Source organism: Thermobia domestica, chromosome 9, assembly GCF_964235325.1.
Source record: "Thermobia domestica chromosome 9, izTheDome1.hap1.1, whole genome shotgun sequence".
NCBI classification, from domain to species: Eukaryota; Metazoa; Arthropoda; class Insecta; order Zygentoma; family Lepismatidae; genus Thermobia; species Thermobia domestica.
This window is the reverse complement of record NC_137462.1, coordinates 280,063,591-280,087,215: the sequence shown is the minus strand read 5'-3', so window position 1 is coordinate 280,087,215 and position 23,625 is coordinate 280,063,591. Positions and strand designations below refer to the sequence as shown.

General features: G+C 38.2%; 1 protein-coding gene across 3 annotated transcripts in view; it reads right to left on the bottom strand.

Annotated features, from left to right (window-relative positions):
- DAAM (disheveled-associated activator of morphogenesis-like protein) overlaps positions 1-23,625 on the bottom strand; it is a 254,175-nt gene that overhangs the window by 218,799 nt on the left and 11,751 nt on the right. The window contains exon 1 of one of the 3 annotated variants that reach the window (XM_081726069.1): positions 18,506-18,831. The exons of the other annotated variants lie outside the window; for them this stretch is intronic. The gene's annotated coding sequence lies outside the window, so the exon portion shown is untranslated. Of the gene's footprint in view, positions 1-18,505; positions 18,832-23,625 lie in introns of those variants that run through there. 3 annotated transcript variants of the gene reach the window in all.

The window sequence follows — 23,625 nt, the reverse complement described above, 5'->3', positions numbered from 1 at the left end:
AATTTTAAAAGTTTTGGTTTCGTAGCGTCCTTTACGGAGTCTATTTTCTTGCGACACTCGGTAACTGTCAGTTACTATGCATTCTGTATAATACTTGTAAAGGCAGTGTTTTCGTTGTATATTCTTTCGTTCTATTTCGGAGAACCTCGGATAAAGTCGTTCCAAATATAAACTGGAGTACTGACGTCATTTCCTGCCTGTTGCCATGGTGATTGCATTTTTCTTCTATAAACAATGTAAAACGTCTTGTCTTTGCTGTGGTTATGTACTTTACCTTCAACACAAGTTGATTTTCTTCTTTTACTTTCTTTCACCTGTCGGAAATCTAAAAGCTTTATTTGTCGCTGTAATGCTCACTATTCGGAACATAACACATCACTACTCTTCTAGCTGTGTTCCAGTGGTGGATCTAGAACATAAAAGCTTGGGGAGCCAGCCAGAACCCATACTATAATACAGTGGTTCTCAAACTTGTTGTTACCGCGACCCACATTAAATACTAAAAAGTACTTTGTGGTCTAGTTACTTTTATTCAAATACACATTGTCATTCTACCTAATGGTGGTATTTCAATTTTGTAAATCATAATTCTAATTTTTCCATATAAAGGTAACATAGAGCTCACACTATTCTCAACGTAATGCCTTATCCCATAACAGATTTTGACTCACCTATTCTCTTTCCATCCTAACACAGCATCTCTACTGACTGTACAACAGGGCAGTGCTCTGAGTAACCACTTACTCTTCACCTCATTAACAAACGCTTTCAGTTTTCATTTCCTGAATGGTACTTACTTTACAACATATGTTTCTGCATCAAAATAAAATTTTCACAATTACTTCTCGCGACCTACCAAAGAAACGGCCCGCGACCCAGACTTGAGAAACACTGCTATAATAGTTCACACAAATCATCAAAGGACCCCCTTACATTTAATTTTACACCTTCCTATCACTGTTTCTTTCAGAAAAGTGTTCCGGTGGGGCATACTGTGTAGTTGGAGGTTCATTTCTGGTATTATTCTATTTATTATTATATTATAGACATTTTATTCTAGTCTCTTCCGGGGGGGGGGGGTACTGTCCTCCCAAAGCACACAATGTTTTTTGTCTTCATTTTCTTATATACAGTATTTTACTACTAGCACACAGTGACACAACACATAATAGTGATCAATTCTAGAACTAATTCGTCGATTGCCTGTGTTTGCAAATTGATTCACAATTTTTCATAGATCCTGAAGAAGTTTCCAACTTAAAAATCTCTCCCAGTGGATGGTATGGCTAACTTTGATGTTGACATTCCGGACCTCAAGTATTAATTTATTTGGTAAGTATTGGATCTAGATGTGAAGAGAGACTTGGAACAATTGGTTCCGGAAACCTGAGAAATAAAAACTGGTTCAGGCGATCCGTCTGAATGATACCACTGCTTATAGTACTTAGAAAGGGCCAGGAGAATGAAAATGAAATCTTTCAGTTTAACACCCCATTATTATGACCTTAAGTCTACGGGAGACGAACGATTAAGGTAAGTGAATGATCGTGGAAGCATTGGTGGAATGAGAGAGTTGGAGGAAACGAGAGTATCCCGAGAAAACCCACGAACACGATATTGCACACCACAAACTTACTTAGCCACGGACCGAACCAGGAATCCCATGCACCAGACAGGGACGTACGCAGGAATTTATTTCGGGAGGGGTCCAAAGCTTTTTGGGAGGTCTAAACACAATTTCAGGCTAAATTATATTAAAAATTGTAAAATTGCCCCTAAAATTAGACTAAATTTACAAACAAGTCCGGATTTCGGGGTGTTTGGACCCCCAGGACCTACCCCATGCGTACGTCCCTGGCACCAGACGTAAGCACCAGTGCCGGGTTTACGTATAAGCTCAACATGCTATAGCTTAGGGCCCCACTTCTTGGGGGTTCAAAAAAATTAAAGAAAAAACTGATTATAATATAATTTCCAAATAACAAGAAAAAGCAAATAAGTTAAAACACATACAACAATGGTGTTTTGTATTGTTATGCATTAGGCTTTTACAAATACAGTAATAGAGACTTACTTCTCAGCCACACTTGTAATAAGGCCCCTGTTATCCAGCCCTGCTTATAATGAAGCCCCCGCTTCCCAGCCCTGCTTGTAATGGGCCCTTGTTTCCATCCCCCCCTCAATATCAACCTAATTCAGACTGAGTTTATCCACTATACATTCGAATTTTTTTCTCTACAAACTTTGTAAAACTCGTTCAGTTTGGGTAAAATAGAGCGTTTCTTAAAACGTCCACATTAGTTTTGGTGGAAATCGATCAAGGATAAGTGAATGGGAGGCGGTAGCTTCCCTAAGGAACTAATGTTCATGTCAATGGCAGAAAGCACTCACGCTTGGATAAATTTCTAATTTCTCTATTTACATTAATTTGAGGGTCATGAATAGAATGGAACAATTTCTAAACATATCCGTCCATAGCATCACGAGAAAAATGACCTTAAATTTGAGCACTTTCTAAGTTTCCTTATTTAAACAACATGATCAGAAATTATTTTCCCTAATAACTTTTTCAAACTGAATCGCTTTTCATATAATACGGCGTATATTTTCTTTGAGGATTCTCAATAGTCCCAATCAGTCAAGAATCAAAGTTCAGTGATAACTTTCGTAACACTTGTTGGATTTTTATGCAACAGTGTATATATTTTCTTTGAGTTAAAGTATTCTGGATGTTACCACAAGTTACCGTACTTTTCATATAGATTATACGTAAAAGTATAGATACACGTCTTATAAGTATGTAAACATCCATTAGTAAGACATATCAAATTATAATCAAACACGTTATTTCTTTACCTACTTCTAGAATTAATGCAATTACGCTCAAAACAACTGCATTTTAAAACTGTACCACAAGTTCTCCCTGAAACTTGAGCTAAACCTTACAAGGGAACCTTCCGAAAATGATAGTTGCAGTGAAAGGTGTGACCTATGCCAATTGAAAGAGCTGTAACAGAGATGTTCATTCCCAAAAAATTAGCTGCCCATGGCAATAGGTTCAAGAAATATAAGGGGTGGAAGTTTGGGAAACAGCAAGGTTGGACAAGGGGAAAAAAGTGGAAATTCCGCAAAAAAAAGGGGGGGGGCACGGCAAAATACAATGCTGACAAGTGATGTATAGAAAGAGACTTGCCACAATAGGGAACAAATGAAGGCCACTAGTGGGGATACAGTGTTGCCAACTGCAATGAAAAGTACATGTTTTGCAAAGAGCACTATGTGAAGTGAGTGCAATATTCAGTGTCAATCTGTCATGTACAACATAAGATATGGCGTGTATAATCAGTGGTACAATCTAACAAAAGAGAATAGAAAAAACAGAAGTACGAAAAATACGGAAAAGACGAAGTTGGCTATAATGCGCCACATTTGATCACGAGCTGTGCATATTAGAATGAACAAAACAAGAAAGCACCAACTATGCAGGAAACCGACGTAGCTAGAGTCGAAAAGAAAAACGAGTTCCAAAGTTGACAGCACTGGCCATGAAAATCCAGACAATTCTAATATAGTTAGGCCACTCGCTTCACAAAAAGAAAATTCCGGCAATAGGCATTAACTTCGCATCATTTGTACATGCTCGTCCACATTTTACGTGCAATTGTTCGATGAGACAATGGTCCAAACAGAAGATACATTTGCAGTGAGCACAGCGGAATACTGCCAATCCGTCACTCAAGATACAATGATCGCCTCTGAATGTCTCCAAACAGTACTCTAGAGGTGTCAGTACCTTTGGTGGTCTTTCTATCACATATTCACACCTGTAGAAAGCAAACATAATCAAAGGCATGATCTGCTGTGTGTTGCTGTCTGCAGTACTATAACCGCCTATATGATATATCCAGAGTATCCCACCTAACTCTGCGACTGAAATAGTTTCAAAGCGAAAAAAAAAAAATGTGACACATCCAGTTGTGCAGGAATGTACCCATGTCAGCGGGCGACAAACTTCTGCGAGACGCAAGTGCCCTCAAGTCCCCCATCATAGGGTCCCAGGGGCCAACTTCAAAATTTCAAATAGCACAATCGGTCGAGTTATATTTCTTTTGATAAATCTTGGAATATGCAACAACGCATATCAGAAATATTTACTATATGGGATTTCAAAATGGCCGCCAAAAATATCTGTTCGGTGACAAGAACAACGTGCATTTTTGGCGGCCATTTTGAAACCCGTGCTTCATATAGCAAATGTTTCTTATAGGCGGTGTTGTATCTATCCAGAGAAATATCATCCGCCCCCTGTTTCCATTTGAAATGTTGCTGTTGACCCCTCGAGCCTTATGATGGGGGACTTGCTTCTTACAACGTTTTCTTGGCCCTCGACATAAGTACATTCCTGTGCAATTGGATTTGCAACATCTCTTTTCGCTTCGCAGCAATTTGAGATCACAATGTTCGATGCCATGTTAAGACACAACATATATTTGTGGCTGCCCTTTTGAAAAACATGCTTCATATAGCAAATGTTTCCTATAAATGTTGTTGCACATGCCATGGTCTATCGAGAGAGGTACCACTCGGTCCCTGTTGCCATTTGAAAATTTGAAGTTGGCTCCTGGGGCCCTATGATGGGGATCATGGGGACACTTGCTTCTCACATACTTTAATCACCCCCTGACTTGGTACATTCCTGCACAACTGGATTCGTCACATTTTTGTTCGTTTCGCAAATCTTTCAGGTCACAAAGTTTGGTGGAACACCCTGTATATTCCCACATACGACCCAACCATGACATAATGTTCACTACTTCTATTATCGGTTGTTGGCTCAACCCAACCATTTCATGTTCCTTGACTTGACATTGCCTCAATCACTCTAGCATTGATGCATTCCGAGTGATGCCTGTTGCCGGAATTTTCTTTTTGTGAAGCGAGTGGTCTAACTATATTAGAATTGTCTGGATGTTCATGGTCAGTGTTGCCAACTTTGGAACTCGTTTTTCTTTTCAATTCTAGGTACGTCGGTTTCCTGCATAGACAGTGCTTCTTGTTTTGCTCATTCTAATATGCACAGCTCGTGATCAATATGCACAGCTCGAGAGTGTTTGTGTTTGATGAAGAGGACGTTAGGTCCTTGAAACTGTAACACATTGTAAGTATAGTTTTTAATATATTTCATTCTGCTCTGGTCAGAACTGTGTTTTATTTGTTACTCTACTTATCCATAGCCATGGAGTTTTGCGCACTTCTGTTTTTCTATTTTCTTTTGTTAGATTGTATCACTGATTATACACGTCATATCTTATGTTCTACATAACAGGTTGACACTGAATATTGCACTCACTTCATATAGTGCTCTTTGCAAAACATGTACTTTTCATTGCAGTTGGCAACACTGTATCCCCACTAGTGGCCTTCATTTGTTTCCTATTGTGGTAAGTCTCTTTCTATACATCACTTGTCAGCATTGTATTTTGCCGTGCCCCCCTTTTTTTTGCGGAATTTGCACTTTTCCCCCTTGTCCAACCTTGCTGTTTCCCGAACTTCCACCCCTTATATTTCTTGAGCCTATTGCTATGGGCAGCTAATTTTTTGGGAATGCTCATCTCTGTTACAGCTCTTTCAATTGGCATAGGCCACATCTTTCACTGCAACTATCATTTTCGGAAGGTTTCCTTGTTAGTATCAAATACTAAAATCAATTATAAAAATTTTCAGATTTTGAAAATCTTTCTTCTACTTTTCTATTAATGTCACATTTCTTACTAAGAGCAGAATTGTTTGAATTGTGTAAAGTGAAGCATGTGTACAGGAACGGTTTTTCAAAAAAAAAAAAAATAAATAAATAAATAAATAAATTCTTTTGGATCTTTGGGCATAGCCACGGCATTCTTTGACATCAGTAATGTGATGTAAAAAATTGGATGGACAATTTGCTTTTCTGAAAATTTTAATTCAGAAAAATAACATTCTTAATTATATCATCATTTTAACGAAAAATGTCTACTTATCAAGGAAAAGTCTAATATCCTGTTTCACATGCATATTTATATAGTATTATTTGCTGTCTCACAGGAGATTTGACACAGAATTTATCATTATATTATTATTATTATTATTATTATTATTATTATTTTATTTTGCTATAAAAATATTAAAGAAAAGACCATTCTTGTTTGTAAACATATCTTCCGTAAATAACTTGAATAAACGAAATTAATTATTTCTTGTTGCAATGCAAACATATACGTAAGCACGTACACCACAAATGATTCTAATTAAATATTGAACTAAAAGTTGCTCTTTACAATTGGATGAATTAAATAGAAGCAGGAACAACATACACAGTAATTTATAAATATTAATTCTTATCCAAGCATTTGTCTCATTAAGAAGGAAATATTTCCGGCAAAATATAGCAAATTACTTTTGGGTTTGCATCATTGATTAAAAAAAAAAAATGTAAGTTACTTTCTGTTGTATAGAATTTCTATAGGAATCATTATGCCTAATCCCACATGTTGAGCTGCCTTAAAATATGTACTTTTTAAAACATAAAATGTTCGTTTTCGCATAAATATGTATTCATTGTAAGCTGAATAGCTAGAAATGAAAGTTACACATTTATTTTCTGTGTTAGTTTTGTTCCTCTTTATTTTTATTAATATTAATTATCTATGTTATGTAGGTAATTCGTGTTATTATGCAGTTCGGTTCAAAATCTTTTGTTGTCTGCAATTCTGTCGAGGAACTTGAAGCTTAAAATATATAAAACGATAATCATCCCTGTTATTCTACACGGTCGCTTACTCTGAGGAAAGAAAGTAGACTCAAAGTATTTGAGAACAAGATCTTCAGACGAATATTCGGACCCAAGAGGAACGGGAATGGGGAACAGTGGGAACTTCATAACGAGGAACTACATAATTTACACCCTTTACCAAACATTCTTAGAGTCATCAAGTCTAGAAGGCTCATTTGGGTAGGTCATGGAAGGTGGGTAGGCAGCCAGAATGGAAGACAAGTATGAAAACTTTCAAACATGGGCGGCTTTAGGATTTTAATTTTTGGTAGGGCCGCTCCCTTGCTTATGATACATATACATATTTGATTGATTAATGACAGTAGGAAATTACTTTTACAGTAGTGGTCGGCGCTATTTGTTAAATAATTATCTACCATTGATATAAATAGTGGGAAATATATTTACTCTTTATTGTATCTTTTAGCGTTTATATATATTTCAAATTTTTTGTTTAGGCACGTGAATACCCGGCCTACCTGCTAAAGCCGCCACTGCTTTCAAAGTCTTAACTGGAAGACCAATCGGAAAACGATCATTAGGAAGACCTAGACGCAGATGAGAGGACAATACTAAGATGGATCTCTCAGAAATAGGAATAGAAAGCAGAGATAGCCATTTTCCACTGGGCTCGGCGTCTCCGTCCCCTTTCACCGTCCCCTTTCATCAGCGAGGCTATATGAGACATGGACTTATAGTTTTAACGTGAAATTTGAACCACTGTCGTTCAATACTTTCCCACAGGGAATCGATCATCAAAATCGCGCGTGCTAGCCACTAGACCAGTGGGAGGGCTTGTAATACTGTTGTCCAATGATTTTTATTAGGAATAAATTATAGGTGATTTTTTTATCGTTTAGTCAGCGTAACGAAGATGTCCAAATTACAGTATGATATACTGATTGTGAATGTGATAGTGCAAGTATTGAACCATTGTGTGGTCCACAATCCAGTATACACCTTCTGAACCCCTGTCACCAAGGCATTCCAAGTGAAAGTGTTAGTGCTCTGAAGAATGTTAACCCTCCCCCATCCCATCCCCATTGTTAAGAAACCAACTATCCAACCCTGAGTCAGTGAAGCGGAAATCGATCTTGGCCGATGATAATTTTGTGCTCAGGAACTGCATGAATTAGTAAGTACAACAAAATTAGTAAATCCCAGGTATGAAAAAATAGGCCTATTAAGTGATATGATACCTCCATGAATACCGGGATGATATAATCTTAATGTGATCTCTTTACATGTTTTTCTGGAATCTGGAGCCCCACAATAGTGTTCCCATTCAGGCCTGCATCTTCTAAGTCCATTTACTTTTTCCCCTTACTTTGAAGCAAGAAAACTTTAAGAGGCCTAATCACTGCGAAATTAAAATACCGCTAATGTTACAGTAATTATGTGATATCTTGAAATAGGTAAAAGATAATCGAAATGTAGAACAAGATCGCCCTAGATAATATTATTTTGCATGAGGTATCATTATCACGAGTCACATAGTAGCTTTTTGTTTACAGCCATTTAGAAACGCGAAAATAAATGCCGATTTTCTAAATGGCTGGAAATCGAAAGCAGACAAGTGAGACGTGATAACGGTATCTCATGTAAAATGATATTGTCTAGGGTGCTCTTGTTCCACATTTCGATTATCTTTTATCTATTTGAAGATATCATATAATTACTGTTAAATTAGCGGTATTTTAATTTCGCTGTAATAGGGCCTCTTAATTTTTTTTAACTTTGTGACTTACCTCAGGAGCAACCTCTACTTTTAATTATGTATTTGAAAGCATATTGTCCTGCTAAAATGCATTAAATGTGAATATTTCTTAATTTAGGCCAAGTTTAAGAGTATTAAAACTGAAAATTTGAAGTATGCGTTGATTATAGCCTATGTTTTGTTAAAACAACTCCAAAGAAAATTAGAAGTTAATGAAAGTTCATATTAAAGACTACGTTAAAAGGGGAAATGTAATTATGTCAATTTACGAAGCTATCGTGAAATGTAGAATGTTTCGTGTTTGTTTGTTTGGAGCTTAATATTCTTTTTCATCAGTGAGGTTATATGAGATCTCGCTCGTCTGGAAGATGAGAATACTTACCACTTATTCACAGTGAATCAATATTAATAAGTGCAGGTAACCCTTCGCTATTTCGTCAGGTATGTACTAATCTTCACGATAATAAGATTTGATAAATCCGCAATGAAAATATTGTGTCAAACAACATCAAAATCGAGTTGTAACCAGGGGTAAAAATTGATCTGAAAAGGTTGGGGAACGCATGACGTCATGCCGTCCCCTGTGCCTATCTTTGCCCACTATATTTTTTAGGAAGTGGAGGGACGCTATAGATATTTTTGGAGGAGGGGGTGACGTCTCCCGAGTTTTCCCTTACCTTTAACTCTGGTTGTAACAAACGACACGGCATCGTTTCAGGGTAGCTTTCGAAAAAAGACTTTAATGAAAGGAGGTGTGTGTGTGTGTCTTATTTTTTTGGGATGTTGAATTGCTTTCTTTTTTTTAATAGCCTATTGACTTATATGAGGAAGTATTTTTCTTTTAAATAGACGAGATTTTAATCATTCAATTTTACTAATTTTTTCTTCTGGCCTATTTAAGAGTTCCTTGCTTTAAAAATATTCAATGTAATATTGTTTTAGTTTTTATTTATACCGGTATATATTAAATTTACATAATACAGTTGTTAAATTTCGCATATAATACATTTAAAGATCAAGAAAGAGTAGTCAGTAAAATTAACAGGCTAAAACTCTTTTATTTCAAAACATTAAAACTGTTTCCTCATATAAATTAATGGGCTGAATAACCATTATGGTGCAAGTTATCAACATTCTTAAGAGCTACTCTTGTTTATTGGGATTTAAAGAAGCTAAAATTAAATACATAATTATTTCGCTCGACTTTTCTATGAACGCACAGCTTCATTAGTTGCTAGTAAATAAATTTCCTACTTCGCAAGGTCAAGTAGTTTCCTTACTCTATGATCTCACAAAAAAAAAAAAAAAAAAAAGCTTGGGTCATGGAAGTTGTTACTAAAACAACAAAAACAAATACCTGCCTCAAATAAATACCATCCTCTCATAATAACCATGAAAAAGTCGGTTCTTTATCGAAAGCTGTTTGAAGTCCTCTGGACAATAAAAGACAGCTCAGACATCAAGAGAGTGCTTTTTCTTTTTGTAAAGTTGTTTCATTCTTCCTTTACAATTCTGCACATGGAATGAGTTTCCTATTTATTTTTTTTAAAATTTTTTTTGACTAAAGCAAATGAGTCCACGTGAGTGTGAAGTGAGCGCGGGCTCGCACTCAATTTAACTCACGCTCGCTCGGGTTCACGTTCACTTCTCTCAACTGAGCTTGCACTCACTCGGGCTGGCGCTCACTTCCCTCAACTGGACTCGCGCTCACTTGAGCTCGCGATCACTTCTCCCAATTGGGCTCGCGATCACTTCTCTGAACTGGGCTCGCGATCACTTCGGTTAACTAGGCTCGCGCTCACTTGGGCTCGTGATCACTTCTCCCAACTGGGCTCGCGATCACTTCTCTGAACTGGGCTCGCGAACAGTCGGGCTCGCGATCACTTCTGTTAACTGGGCTCACGCTCACTCGGGCTCGCACTCACTTCTCTCGATTGGGTTCGCGTTCACTGGGGCTCGCACTCAGTAATCTCAAGTGGGCTCGCACTCACTCGGGCTCGCGCTCAATTATTGAGCCCGAGCCCGGTTGAGCGTGAGTGCCGAGCTCACTAGCGTCGGGCTCGCGAGTTTGGACACCTATGATAGAAAGTAGAAACTGGATCCAGTTGGTTAAGGATAGAAGCCTTTTGTGAACGTGGCACTGAACCCCAGGTTCCATAGGCCACAGAGTTTGTTAGATATGAGATGACTACACTGGACAAGATCATCATTAGACTTTCTCTTAGCAATTAAATCATCACCAATATTGAAGGTTATTAGTATCCCTTTGATATCAAACTGATATTACACACATATATCATTATCAACATATTTTAATAAATTATAGGAATATCTGTTGTTGTTGTTCAAATTTATCATCAATGCTTTTCAGCGCTGAGAGACGTTGACCTACAGTTGAAGATAAAATTTCAACCACTGTGATGTGTTCAAATTTCAATTCTCTTCCATCGAGAATCGAAACCAGGACCTCGTGCAACAAAAGTGGGCGCGCTGGCCAGCACACCAGCAGGCAGAGCTATTTCTATCTATAGCATTGATAAAATTGTTTCGTAATTTTTTGACATTTTATTTATTTATTGAACAAATTCCCAGATACAGCATAATTTTGCCATTTTACACAGGGAAATGTTAAGAAAAAGGAAGAAAAAAACAGTACCAACAAATAGTGCAAAAGTAATAGCCTATTTCGCCAAAACTCGTTTTATTTTTATTAATTATTTATCAGTTTGTGTGAAAACCCTAACTTCATAATAATCTATTAATTTTCCCAAGTTTATAATTTTATCCATTAATGTTCGCAGTTCAAAACAATTCCTTTTGTATAATAATAATAAAAGTTGTCATTTTAAATGTTAATCAATTAATTTTGAAATTAACACTGCAATTGCAATTAATTGCAATTTTCTCAAGTTTAGAATTTTATCCATTAATGTTCGCAGTTCAAAACAATTCCTTTTGTATAATAATAATAAAAGTTGTCATTTTAAATTTTAATCAATTAATTTTGAAATTAACACTGCAATTGCAATTAATGGCAATTTTCCCAAGTTTAGAATTTTATCCATGAATTTTCGCAGTTCAAAATAATTCCTTTTTGTACAATAATAAAAGTTGTCATTTTAAATTTTAATCAATTAATTTTGAAATTAACACTGCAATTGCAATTAATGGCAATTTTCCCAAGTTTAGAATTTTATCCATGAATTTTCGCAGTTCAAAATAATTCCTTTTTGTACAATAATAAAAGTTGTCATTTTAAATTTTAATCAATTAATTTTGAAATTAACACTGCAATACTTTTTTCCGACATTAATTTTTATTTTAATCAATTATTCTTTCAGAGCTATAACTTTTTTCATTAAATTGTCTTTAATTTTTCCAACTATGCTATAGTAGATATCAAACCTATGACCACGTGAGCTGATTATTTCGCTGAAATGATGAAATAACTAACAGTAAGTTTTATTATAGATACAAGAAAGCAAAAAATATCTTCAACTAAATGTTGAAAGATTTGCTCTTTAGACCATTCATTTTGAACTTGAACTATGACGTCACAGTTTGTTGCTCTCTTTCTCAGGAAATCAGGAAAAGCACGCTCATATGATAATAGATTGGTGCGAATGAAATGTCCATTTCAAGTGCGTCATTTACAAGCTTCACCCCCCAAATGAAAACTGCAATACCCGGTTAATCAAAATAGTCAGTCACACAGACACACACACTTTGGAAATCACTTACTTTTATCCTTCTTCAACTAATGACTGGATTCAGTGATGGAAAGGGTCTGGAGTTACGGTACGGTACATCGCTTCTTCATTAAGGAGGGTGTTCTCTTCTAAGAAAGATCGAAATGAAGGAAGAGATGGTAGTCGAAGGGAGAGACGTCAGCAGAATACGCTGGACGAGGAAGGATTTCTTAGCGTAAGTTATCAACAGTCCATAATACCGTCCTTTTGAGCGACTTGGGGGCATGAATTGTAGTGAAACATGAAGACATGCCTAAATGGTAGAACTCAAATAGTAGAATATTCGGTGTTGTAAAGACACAAGTTCGTTACCAATCTAGTATTGGTAACTCTATAGTTTTTGATGAAATATAGAAGAGCAAGGTGGCTCAGTGGTAGAGCGCTCAACTCTGGTTCGTGGAGTCCCTAGTTCGATCCCCGGCCAAGTTTGTGGTAGACACTATCATGTCCGTGCTTTTTCTCGGGTACTTCTCCACATTATCATTCTACCAATTCTGCCATCATTGCCTTGATTTATCATCGTACCAAGTAGTAATACCAACCACAAGTTTCTACGACTTCCAGTTGAAACGGACGAATGAAATGAGAGATACGGTACTGAATTCATATAAAGAAACTGCATCTCGCTTTCCTACCGTTCTTTTTTCATTATGGCGATCAATCTTGAATCCGAAATCGTACTTTCACCACTTCCGGTTCGAATAAAGGGTTCGAGATGTAACTTTATCTTTGGATACTGAATCCATATTAAAAAGCCATTTAGTGTTATCCTCTACGGTTTTTACTCTATGTAGATGAACACTGAAACTAGAAGTGGTCCTGCGGTTTTAGTATTAAGATAAATTGGAGATTGATCTTATTGGTAGGACGTTCAATCCATCCCGATATGAGTTCCTCGCAATATATTGCCATTTTCTTCTGTACTGATTAACGCTCAAACCGAAAATGTTGACTTGTACCAATTACGGTTAGAACAGAGCAGGATTTCTCAAGCCAATTCATATCACAACATTATCTCACCCTCTTGCGAGCGACCCTCACAAATAACACAGGTCTGCAACCAAAAAGCTGTTTGGATAAGTTTAGTTGATTTTTACGCTTCTGGGTGCACCGAAAATGACCCCCGTTTCTTCTAGGGATGGCCAGAACCGGTTCCTGGTGGAACCGGTTTTCGGGTCTGAACGGATCCGGTTCTAGAAGATCCGGTTCCGGAACCGGTTTTTCGGATCCAGGTCTGGAACCGGTTCTTCGGATCCAGGTCTAGAACCGGTTCTTCGGATCCAGGTCTGGAACCGGTTCTGAAAACAGAACCGGTTCCTCGCGGAACCGGTTCCGCTGGAACCGAAACTTTGTGACCATCCCTACGCTAAACCCGAGCTGCTGGCAAGCTGTGAACAGTATGCTAGATGAAATGGTGGAAGCGACAGGCAGGCGGCAGCTTGTCTCATTTGGCTAAATAAACTGGGTAACTGGCAAACTCATTGGTTAAACAGGCAAACTGGCCAACTCATTTGGCTAAATACCCACTGGTGGACCAAAATTTTTTTTCTGGGGGCACAAACGGGTCTGGGCGGGGAAGGCACAAGCGCATGGTCCTCTTTGCATTATTTTTGAAGGCGAACTTTATGCCTCCTTTACGGGTCTTTGGGGGCTTTCGGATCCAGGTCTGGACCCGGTTCCTAAGATCCGGTTCTGGAACCGGGTTTTCAGAACCAGATGTGGAACCGGTTCCTAAGATTCGGTTCTGGAAGCGGGTTTTCATATCCAGATCTGGAACCGGTTCTTAAGATCCGGTTCTGGAACCGAGTTTTCGGATCCAGGTCTGGAACCGGTTTTGAAAACCGGATCTCCGAGAACCGGTTCCTCGCGGTACCTGAACTTTGTGGCCATCCCTAGTTTCTTCCTGGAACGTCAAGGTTTCGCACAATCGAAATGTAACGTGGTCAAACAGGTAGCTCGAAATCGCTTTGCAAATGCATCACACGAAACTAAAAATGAACATGGAAGATTAAATGTATTTGTGCTTCCTGAAACATGAAAATAAATGTATATTGGTCCGAATGGGGATCGTAATGTGTCATGAATGAGAGTACGAGATTACAAAGAAAAACCAAAAACAATAAATCTGTTCATAAAATGAATTTAGTAAGATTGCATCTTAGGTTTGTAAAACGTTGGTAAGTAGTTCTGGCTACAATGTTTGTTGCTCAAATGCTACGAGTACGCGGGTTTCTGTTGGCCCTGATATTAGAAAACTCATATCCGACAAAGCCTTCATCAGTTCAATGACTCCAACTCAAAAAGAGGCTTGGGTTGCCTTTACTGTGGTCATCAAAACACTTTTGGGAAACCGAAAGGACCCCCAGTACAAAGAAATGGTGAAAAAATGTTGTGCGCGTTCCGAAAGCTTGGTTGCTTCATGAGTTTAAAAGTAAATTTTCTCAACTCCCACCTTGACTACTTTCCTGACAATGTGGAAGCACTGAGTGAAGAGCAGGGAGAACATCTCCATCAAGATATCAAAGAAACGGAACGACGGGAACTGGAGTGTTACGATGATGGCAGACTACTACTGGATGTTGTTTAGGGATCTTCCGGCAGTTACAAAAGGACAAACTCCAAACGAAGTTTGACCTGTTAAAAAAGACGATTTCACAAGTAATCTGATTGAGGGTGGTATTACTTTTTTGTCTTCACGTGTGTGTGCATGTTTCTGTATATTAATTTGTGTTACGCTGTTAATGGTGTTTCTGTAAATCGCATATTTGTGTTCATATTTTAGTTCAACAATGACCACCTGTTTGTTCAAAACCCAGACGTCCCAGGACAAAACGGTTTCATTCCTGGATTCAGCGCACCCCAACACACGAATAAGTTAACTAAACCGAAACAGCTTAGCGTTGTTTTATTTTTGCAGATCTGTGTAATTTCCAGTTGTAATAAGCTTTTCGATTTGTATATCGCTCTCTTCTTTTCTTTAAATTGTTTTTCTACAAAATTCGTTATTTGTTTAAAACTTTACTAACTATTCTATGTTACATTTGATAACACGTAAGGAAATGGAAATATGTCTATCGAAATAATCTTTTAAAATGTTTTCCGTTACTAGATCCTAATTACATTTACCTTTGCGGTCTCATTTTGCGATCCCCATGTATTCCTTTCGTAACCCCCATAGGTGCTGGATTACCAGGTTCCGAAACTCCTGAGTACAGGTTACTGGAGAAATCGGAAGTTATCCTTGGAACGCTGAATCGATTCTTCTACCGTTGCTCTGTCTGTAGACAGACGGACGGTTCCATGGTTATTCATTGCATAATTTTTAATGCTTAGAAGAGGCAAGGCTTTTTTTGGTTGCAATTCCTTAGACAAGGAATTAGTGCAAGGATTTCCAGTGCTATTAGATAAACATTACTCATTCTGTGTGCTCTAACCTTCCCCTTACTACAGACATGTGCTTGAGAATCTCTTTATAGCCAAGTGGCTAATGCACGTGGTTCTGAGTTCGGTTGCCGGTGGGAATGTTCGCTCTGGATACAAATTCAAATAGTAATTCGGAACTTGTCTTTAAGCTGTATGCTCCGTCCCATTTAATTTAAGTAATAACACGAGACACAGACGTTCATAAATTCCAATCAACTGATGTCATTGAACCCTCTACTTTCTGTAGGATTGCACACAATACAAGGCTGTACAGAACGAAAAGGAAACGGTAGAGGATAAAAACATCCAGAATCCGAAATGTCCTGGTTTATTTCTATGTATAGAAGAAACCCTGAAGGTCTGACTGATCAACGCCGAGGCCAAATTGCTTAAGGTAGAAACTTGGCATTTGAACAGGGCATAGGAGTTTTGACACTAACGAAGGATTTTTAGAAATTTGACACGGAAGATAGGAAACAAGAAGGAAATTATTATATAAATGTGTCCATACCTCGGAATCTTTCAAGATTAGAAGCATGATGTCTAGTATATAGATTTCTTATTTCAAATAATTCGAGATGTGTTACAGCTTTTTTTATATTTGAGCTAAAACGCAAGAAAAAAGGGGTGAGAAGGGAAAAGAGGTAGGAGTTACAATTATTACACTAAGACTTTCATATCTCGGAATGTCTTAAGGTTTAGAAACTTAAAATTCGGATTTGGATTTCATATTATTTAAAATAACAAGACGGGTGTTTCTGCATTAAAAAAAAAAGCCTAGTAGGGAAGAACAAGAAACTGGGATACATAGGAAAAAAGGGATACATGCAGGCCCGTATCCAGGGGGGTCTAGGAAGCCCTAAAATTTTCACGGTAGGCTTGCAAATGAACTATAATATGGTTGGATCGCTCCCCTCCTAACTTCAGCCGGGCCCCTCCTACATTTTTCGGCTGGCTATCGGCCTGAAGGGATGGGATTCAATAATTATAATAAGAAGAGGCCACATCTCGGAATCCCTCAGAGACATGGAATTCGATATTTGGATTTTTTACTTAAAAATAATTAAACACGTATTTAAGCATTTTTAGATATTTGTCCTAGAACGAAAGAGAAAATCCCGTAAATTCCCTAAAATGCCCAGATGAGAAGTTCAAAGTTTATGCAAGACTTCGAGTTCAAATGAATCCTATATGAAAGAAGGAAGAACAAAAAATATTACCCACTGTAAGACGTGATGGTAGTTGACAGTTTTGAATTAAATTGTGTAGTAAGTAATTTTAAAGCACTCCTAATCTACATGGGAGTTATGCAGAGTCGTTTTGACATATGATTAGCGCCATACAAAAGGCCTGACTACTGCAGGAAACATATGTTAGTCGAACTCTTTAGCATGCCATTAATCACGAGTCTGAACGACTCTGCATAAGGCACTATATATCTAAAACGAAAGTGACTATGTTTGTGACTTAATAACTATTGAACCACCAGACCGATCTCGATCAAATTTTCAACATAGATGAGATTCGGGCCTAGGAGCGATTTTATAATTTTATTTTAACGGTACAACGTAGGAAAGGGAGATATTTAAAAATGATCGCAAATGACCGATATTAAAAAATGAAATGAAATCTTTAAGTTTTACGTCCCACGCTTATGCCGGTTAGGCTAAAGGAGACGGTGATGATGAGAGATGAGTGAAATGGTGGAATGAAGAAAGTGGGAGGAAACGGGAGAACCCCGAGAAAACCCATTTCGGGATCGAACCCGGGACCCCAAGCACCAGAGGTGAACGCTCTACCACTGAGCCACCGCGCCCCCCTATGACCGATATTAGTATCGAATTCATAGTTTTCGGGGTTGCTGAGATCAACAGTGACACTTCTGATGCCATTTAAATTCAAATTAAGGCTTCATCAGTACTCCTAAGCGGGGATGGTGACATGTGAAAATAATTGAAAATGACCATCCCCTGTGCGAAAGCGGGTATTCTGCTAGTATATATGTGTATAAAATCCCCGCCCAAGTAAGTTTGAGGTGGACAACACCGTATCCGTGGGTTTTCTTGTGATACTCTTTTTCCTCCCGCATTATCATACCACAAAATCTCCCATCATCATTTACTTGCTTTAATCATCGTTCCCTTTAGCCTAAAGGGCAAAATCGTAGGACGTTAAACTGAAAGATTCCATATAGGCTATATAAAAGGGAATTTTCAGACATCATCCTTCTAAATTTTCTTCTAGTTTACACGTACAAGCTTTGAATTAGCGTAGGTCAGTGACATTTCGTTTGCTTCTGGTTAATTTATTGTTTCTGTTTAGTACTTCTCACCATTTCCAAAGTCAAACATTGGGGTGAAGGAGTAGCCGGCATCATTATCACTTTCGCTTTAGACGATATGAAATGAAATCTTTAAGTTTTACGTCCCTCGGTTATGCCGGTTAGGCTAAAGGAGACGGCGATTATGAGAAATGAATGAAATGGTGGAATGAAGAATGTGGGAGGAAACGGGAGAACCGCGAGAAAACCCACGAGCACGGTGTTTGTCCACCACAAAGTCCACACAGCGCGAGCTGGGATCGAACCAGGGACCCCAAGCACCGGATGTGAACGCTCTACCACTGATCCACCGCGCCGGTACTTTAGACGATAATGAATTCATAAAATATGCCAATTTGGGTGGTCTTCCCCCTCTCGCTCCCTTTTCCATGTCAATGACTTTTGGCAAATGTTTATGCTATGCAGTTGAAATATGTAAACGTTAGCATAAAATTAAGACTTGATATTGAAAGGAAAATCGTACTCACCGTGTCATTGCGAAATTATCCAAATGCTTTGCTCAATGTTTGAACTAAAGCCATTCTATTTGTTTTCATGTCGCAGTAAACAATAAGTTCAGTGAATTCCCGTTTGTCACGCAGAATATTAAACACTGCTTCACAATAAATACTGAATGCACTTCTGCCTTGTAAAACAAGCTTCGGATATTAACACGTATCACGTTAGAAATCTGTTTTGAAATACAATTTTGTTTCACGTCCGCTTCCTCATGTGGCTGTTTGGCTGTGAATGGTGATGAATCCCTCCCAGCTGCTTTGCACAGTTCAACTGCATCAGCGACGTTGGGCACGCGCTCCGCTGTTATTCCCTGATCGACCACATGGAATGGAAGTTAGCGCTGCGATGGGGAGAGAAACAGACGAGCCAGCGAGGAGGGTTGCCAGCCACACTGAATGCAGATGTCTCGTATGGTTCAAGCATGTTAGAGACCTTGTGCTCTTATGGTAATTAGTTGAAGCGGAGCCACATCGCCAAAACATCAGCTGTCCCTCTGCGTGCGAAAGATAGAGCATCAAAATCAACAACACATGGGCGTAGACGCAGAGGGGAGAAGGGCAGCAAATGCCTCGGCTGTTACTTTTTCACAAAAATTTTGAGTATGCAAGGCAATATACTAATACAATAGAGTATATACGAAGCGCTCTACATCTCCCTTCGGCTTCTCAGCTCTGGTGTGGCAGACTGGGTTTCGATTCCTAGCGGGAGAACATGTGCACCGAATACCACGTTAAACGGCATGTCCAGATATATAATTTGCAGACTGAAACACTTAAAAAGAGAGAAAAGGAAAAAGAAAAATAATTCTTAATTTCTAAGTAACATTTTGATTAGCAAGCAGGACCCAAGTTTGACCCGGAGCATGAGCACTGCATACATGAAGACAAGAGTACATGTGCTGCCAAGAAACTCGTCGAAAGAGGACATTGCCTCCTACACGAGGAACTCATTGATGCTTTGAGACGGGGGAATAACAACGAATATCAGCGATGGAGCGCTGCTTCTATCCTCGTGATAAGACCAGCCTTCCTAGCTAATTTAGTGGGTAGTGCAAGTCTTTGGTTCACCGGTCCAGGGTTCGATCTCACGGTAGGTCTAAATCTCATAGCCTGGGTACTGAACGAGACGCTAAACACCAAATCAGCCAACTAATAATTCTATTTCTTTAAATTTATTCTTAGACTTGCGGTTGTTTGCGATTTACCCATATTTTTGCGGTTGTTTCCGGTTTCATCATCATCATTATATTATTATATTTTGTCAAGAAAGAATTATGCATGCAACAGATACTAGAAATATATATTTTCAGGTGTTCTAAAAATGGCACCCACAGACTACTGAGCATTATTCTACAAGTCAAAATAAAGCTCTCTCTTTCTCTCTTTATATATATATATATATATATATATATATATATATATATATATATGTGTGTGTGTGTGTGTGTTAATGGACTATACCGACAAACTGTAAGAGGTGATTCCTTACATCAAAATAAGAGAAAAAGTTCATATGGACCTATGGCTGTCCAAAATCGCGAAAAAAGTCATATTTCAACATGCCTTATTTAGATTTCCAGAAACTGTGGGTGGTGATCCTTATCAGCATAAAGCAAGTCACGCATACGCAATCCAAAAATGCATATTTCATTAATTTTCAGTGGGTGTACAAAGTATTTCATACAGGGTGAAATTCTCTGACATGCCACCAACCGAATTTTGATATATGCTCTGATTTTGTGATTGGTCCAAAGTAGGCAAACGATTAGCCGTGATAGCAGTGAACACAGAATCCTTTGGCGCGATGTCGGAAGTGTTAAGGATCGACAGCAGCACGGTTTATCGTACTCCGGAAAACGCATGCTGCAATGTTTTCTTTCACGCTTATAAGAGAAGAAAACGTGAAATTTACCTTGACGAAATACATCGCATCACACATTATTCTGAACAGAAAAAAAACATGGAGCTGCCGGTTCCTAAGACTTCCGACTTCCCTCCGAAGCATTGGATGTCCATTTTGTTAAGGCTTACCTTCTACCTATTTTGAACCCTTCTTGAAATCAGATTATATCTAAAAACTCTATTGAGAGCATATCTGACAATTGCACCATGTAGGGTATATCCTGTATACCTATTGAAAATTGACGAAATATGCACTTTTGGATTGTATATGCGTGGCTTCCTTTATTCTGATAAAGACCATCATCCACAGTTTATGGAATTCGAAATAGGGCCTGTTGAAATTTTGCTTTTTCGCGATTTTGGACAGCCCTAGCTCTGAAACTATGCACTTTTCGCCAGAGATCCATATGAACTTTTTCTCTTATTTTGATGTGAGGAATCATATATCCGGCGCATATGATTTTAGAGAGAGGGGAGGAAGAGCGGAACCTATACCGCAGCTCACTCTATAAAATCTGTTGCGCCGATACGTCCCAACTCTGAAACATGGTTATTTAGATAGACAATGTACTAGGTCCTCCAATATGTCTTTACCCGCCGTTGTTCTCTCATAGTTTTCGAATAAGCAGACTCAAAGTTACAATTTTCTCGATTTCTGCATCCCGTAACTTTGAAACAACGCGTTTTTGCCCTATGTGCATATATACTTTTATTATTATTATTATTATTATTATTATTATTATTATTATTATTATTATTATTATTATTATTATTATTATTATTGTTTAGGTGTGAGGATTTCACCAATGAATTTTGGCTACATAATAAATGAACACCCTGTATATATTTGTGTACTTTTCAAGTCCTCGTCTGGAGACATAAATTGCAGTATGTAGCAACGTCGCCAATAAAGAACTCTAGATTAGATCTACCAATCTATCAAATAGTTATATCAATTCTTCCCAGATGGCAGCTAAAGTCGATATTGATTGAGATTCGCATCACTTATTAGTGTAGCAATCGATTCAACTGCTTATTGTATTCGTAGAGTAATGTTAATGGCTCCAAGTTAATCTGCAACTTTACCACATTGTGAAATTTTTATTCCCCATAGCAGCTGAAGGAGACCCCGGAGGGCCATGCTCTATGGTCCGTGGGCGCCATTTTTAGAACACTCGACATAGTATATTAGTGAATACTGTTTACGAAACAAAGTTTTAAAGCAGGCGCGCAACCAGAAATGTTTGTTGGGGGAGCTCCAATTTTTGGAAGGGGATCCAATACTACAAGGTACTACATTTATATATGGTACTTGTACCGATTATGGCCCACCCACCATATCTCTGCAGATTTGCGTTGTTGCTACTAGATGACAATATAAACTATGTCCTCTGAGCCACGCAAATATGTATACGCTTTTCGAGAGGACATAGTTTATATTGTCATCCAGTAGCACCAACGTAAATCTGCAGAGATATGGTGGGTGGGACATATTAGGGACCCGGGCCATAATCGGTACAAGTACCATAGTATTGAACGGGTATTCTGCACCCGAAAAGACGATAAGTAATTGTAAACTACTTCCACCTATATTTTTAAAAGAAAAATGATAGGACTAGATTGTTTTTATGAGAAAGAGTACAGATGAACGGTAAGATCACATTTTTAAGCTACATCAATCATTTCCCTGTTAAACAAGTATAGTTTTATTTAGAAAGTATATTTTTAGGTTACCGCTTCCCGCTTCATTCTCATGCTGATAAACGCTGAAGTTAAACATAATGGCATCGCAATGTGTCACTCTTCATCTCAGCAAACCCGAAAACTATGGATTGGACACTATATACTATCGCGTTTTCCTCACGGTTAAGAGGTTAGAGTACGCGCCTTTGGCATGGGAGACCCTGGTTCGATTCCCGGCGGGAACTCATGTGATTCGAATTCCACGTTAAAACTGTAGGTCCACGTCTCATATAGCCTCGCTGCTAAAATTAGCGCTAAACTGAGAATCAAGTCGATTATTTTTACCTGTCACTTCTTTCCACTCTGATCTATCACCTCCTATGCCAATGCGGAATGAACTAGGTCTTAGAACGGACCCTGAGTGTTAGCATTCATCTCAGGACCCCAAAAACTGTGCTTGACATCGGTCATTTTTGGCTATTGAACAGTAACATCAGTCATTTTCGATTATTTTTACATATCACCACTTAATTTTTTGCATAAATTATCTCCCCCACTCCCCCTTTCGGATATGGATTTTCATCAATTTAATATCATTTGATCCTTGGCGGGCCTGAGGTTGATAATCATGGCATGTATCACTTGAGTTGGTTCCATAGTTACTGTGTAATGCAATCAGACAAACTCAAACTCGCTAACAGAAACTCATTTACAGTATATAATACATAATAATTGAGAGTCCTCCCCTTTTTCTTTTTACCCAGTTATCTTTGCTTCTAAGCCATATACCAAAAAACGCTTAAACACATTTTCAATTAATTTAAATGATAAGTCCAAATACCAAATTTCACGTCTCTAACCATCATAGATTCGAAGATATGGATATTTTAATATAACAATTGTCATTTCCTATTTCCCTTTCCCTCGTCGAGTTTCCAGAAGTCCTTCCTTAGCGGTACCTTACGTACCACAAATCCAATGTACTGCTCGAATTTCAAGTTTCTATCTTAAGCGATTTGGAATCAATCATTCACTCACTCAGGAGGAGGCACTGTGGCTCAGTGGTAAAGCGCTTACTTCTGGTGCGTGGGGTCCTTGGTTTGATTCCCGGCCAAGTAACTTTGTGGATTTTCTCTGGGTACTCTCTTTTCCACCCACACTATCATTCCACCAATTATTCCATAAACATTCACTTGCCTTTATCACCCGTCTCCCTTAGTCTAAAGGGCATATATTCGAGAGACGTTAAACTGAAAGATTTCATTTCAGTTTCAGTCACTGAAGACTTCTTCTTTTATGTATATAGATTTAATTGAAAATGAGATTGTGAGAGAAAACCGAGAAAACCCCACACTCATGCGGTTATCCACCACAGACTTATTTGGCCTGGAATCGAACCTATGATCTGTTGTAAAGCAGCGAGATAATCCTTCTCCATAATCACTGATGTAATTTAGTGCAACACCGTGTGAAGAATGGCCTCTGATTCTTCTGCAAACGATTCA